The sequence below is a fragment of the Bison bison genome, unplaced genomic scaffold (assembly GCF_000754665.1).
Source record: "Bison bison bison isolate TAMUID 2011002044 unplaced genomic scaffold, Bison_UMD1.0 scf7180017864180, whole genome shotgun sequence".
Lineage (NCBI taxonomy): Eukaryota > Metazoa > Chordata > Mammalia > Artiodactyla > Bovidae > Bison > Bison bison.
Genome location: NW_011494752.1, coordinates 12,614,429 through 12,617,495, shown reverse-complemented (window position 1 = coordinate 12,617,495; position 3,067 = coordinate 12,614,429). Strand labels below are relative to the sequence as shown.

Genomic DNA, 3,067 nt, shown 5'->3' with positions numbered 1-3,067 from the left:
ACCCCCGCCCAGATGAAGAGAAGGGGGATGGTTGCTGTGCCCCACGAGGGCCATTTGACAAGCAGCTTTACATGTGGGCATGCTGCTTCAAATTCTGAGATCTCTTGATGTTATTGTTAATCGTATATATAAATGAGGAAACTGGGCTCAAGTGAGATGACTTGTTTGAGTTTCACAGTTGGAACTAGAACCTGGGTGTGACATTCTTCATTTTGTTTTCTACTTTCTTAAACACCGTTATGCCTTTGGTTTTAATGTACACTCACACACATCCTAAGCAGCCTTTTAAAGTGTTGCAGACAAGCTCACTTTATCTGGTAAGTACAGTAAATTGTAGGTTTCCAGTTATGGCCAGTTAAGGGCTTCTCAGGATTGGGGCTAGAGGTTGAGAATGAGGGGAACATGCGGGAGAAGCCTGCTGAGAAAAAGGAGAGGAAACCCCCTCCTCCACCTTTATTTCTTTTGTGGGCTTGCTAGCATCCTGCCCTGTGTAACTCTGTGTTTTATCATTGGATGTCTGAGATTTGGTGAAAAGAAACTTGGTTGGGGCCAGATAAAATGAAAAAGACTCAGATTTGAAGCAGGAGATCAAGTAAAACTAAGGCCCCGGGTACAGATACTAAGTTAAAGAGTGCAGCACCTAAGATTTTGAAAATTTAACCTGTTACTAGCAGTGGGTTCAGCTGCTATGCGCTACTCTCGGAGATGCAGGGCTCAGAGTATGTGCATGGAAAGACAGAATTTAGACGTAATTTGTGAGCAAGTGAGACCTCAAAAATTGAATATATGTGAATGAATATTAATGGGATAATTACAACAATCACAAATTTGCTTAAGTTGAGGATATTGGAAGTTTTCCTCCCCATTTCTTTCTCACCATCTTTCTCTTCTTTTACAAGGTTGGTGGTGGCTCCCTTGGCCCCGCCCTGCCCTTTGAACATTATAAACTTTCCCTCATCTGTACTGTACTGTTAGCACCAGTTCTCTGACCTTGGTGGGTTCTTCTCCTTATTTATATAATCTTTCTCTATATAGGTTCTCTCTCTCTACATATGTGTGTGTGTGTGTAAGTGTTGTATATGTATACACGTATGTGTGTATGTGTAGTCTTAGAGGTCTAGAAAGATGTACTAATAACTTTTTATCTGACTTCATCGGTAAGATGGCATGGAATTTCAAGGAAAAGGCAAGTCGTTCTGTTCCAGTTTCTCTAGCCCATGCTTGCCCATGAACCCCAGGTCAGTTAGCAGATCTTTTCTGAATGAAGAATAATGCAGACAGGGAAGTAGGTATGAGTCCTTAGAGTCTGTTCACCTGGTCACTTAATCCATAACTAGGTTAGTCTGTCCCCACTCCAGTACTCTTGCCTGGAAAATCCCATGGATGGGGGAGCCTTGTGGGCTGCAGTCCATGGGGTTGCGAAGAGTCGGACAGGACTGAGCGACTTCACTTGCACTTTTCACTTTCATGCATTGGAGAAGGAAATGGCAACCCACTCCGGTGTTCTTGCCTGGAGAATCCCAGGGACGGGGGAGCCTGGTGGGCTGCCGTCTTTGGGGTCGCACAGAGTCGGACACGACTGAAGCGACTTAGCAGCAGCAGCAGCAGGTTAGTCTGTAGTTTTGCTTCGAGAATTCTACCACCTCTGTTTTTAGTTACATGCATGGGTTCTGTACTGATTATAGAACTTCCAAGTTTTGAGAAATTTTTAGTATTTAAAAGGCTTAACTTCTAATGTGTTTGGAGAGTAATTGGTGACATTTCTAACATTCCCAGTTACATATGCCTTAAATTTTTTCCTATTGAAGGCAATGGCACCCCACTCCAGTACTCTTGCCTGGAGAATCCCATGGATGGAGGAGCCTGGAGGGCTGCAGTCCATGGGGTTGCTGAGGGTTGGACACGACTGAGCGACTTCACTTTCTCTTTTCACTTTCATGCATTGGAGAAGGAAATGGCAACCCACTCCAGTGTTCTTGCCTGGAGAATCCCAGGGACGGGGGAGCCTGGTGGGCTGCCGTCTATGAGGTTGCACAGAGTCAGGCACAACTGAAGTGACTTAGCATATAGCATATACTTTTACCCTGTGACTTATTTTTAATACAACCATACAGATCCTTCTCATTCTTCTTCACATACCTTTCAGATTTATTTTTCCTGCTCCTTTCCCCATTCATATTGCTGTTCAGTTCACCTCTTCTCTCCCCTTTTATTTTTGCTACCTAGTAGCAACTACTGACTATTTAGAGCTAACAAGAGAATAGTAACTATCAAATTGTTTCAGTGTTTTACCAGCTTCCTCTCCAGTCTGCAGGTGAATTTCCCCCTCCCTCTTCCAGTGGTAAGGGTGGGAGACGGGCCTCTGAGCTCCTCCTCCGTGTTCCTTTTCCACAGTTGCTTCCAGAACGCCAGCTGCCAGCTCCCATTCCTCCTGACTTGTGCCTGGTGGGATGCTGGCTGGCTTTTAGTTGCTTAGGTTCATAACACCCACAGAATACCCCCCCCCCCCCCGAAGAGTGTTTCTAGACTTTTAAGATGTGTGGCGGAGAAGGCAATGGCACCCCACTCCAGTACTCTTGCCTGGAGAATCCCATGGATGGAGGAGCCTGGAGGGCTGCAGTCCATGGGGTTGCTGAGGGTTGGACACGACTGAGCGACTTTCCTTTCAGTTTTCACTTTCATGCATTGGAGAAGGGAATGGCAACCCACTCCAGTGTTGTTGCCTAGAGAATCCCAGGGACGGGGGAGCCTGTTGGGCTTCCGTATATGGGGTTGCACAGAATTGGACATGACTGAAGTGACTTAGCAGCAGCGGCAGCAGCAAAATGTGTGGGCTTCAGTAGTTATGGCATGCGGCCCTAAAGTACACGGGGCTCAGTAATTATGGTGCATAGGCTTAGTTGCTCTAGAGCATGTGGGGTCTTCCTGGACCAGGGATCAAACCCATGTCTCCTGCATTGGCAGGCCGTCTCCTATCCACTGTGCTATCAGGGAAGTCCTATAACTTAAAATCCTAAGGATTTTGATAGCTGGATAGGAGAGATAATCCTTTTTTTTTTTTTTTTTT

General features: G+C 45.7%; 1 protein-coding gene across 1 annotated transcript in view; it reads left to right on the top strand.

The window, feature by feature from the left end:
* MAP2K4 (mitogen-activated protein kinase kinase 4) overlaps positions 1–3,067 on the top strand; it is a 70,763-nt gene that overhangs the window by 397 nt on the left and 67,299 nt on the right. The gene's annotated exons all lie outside the window — the stretch shown is intronic.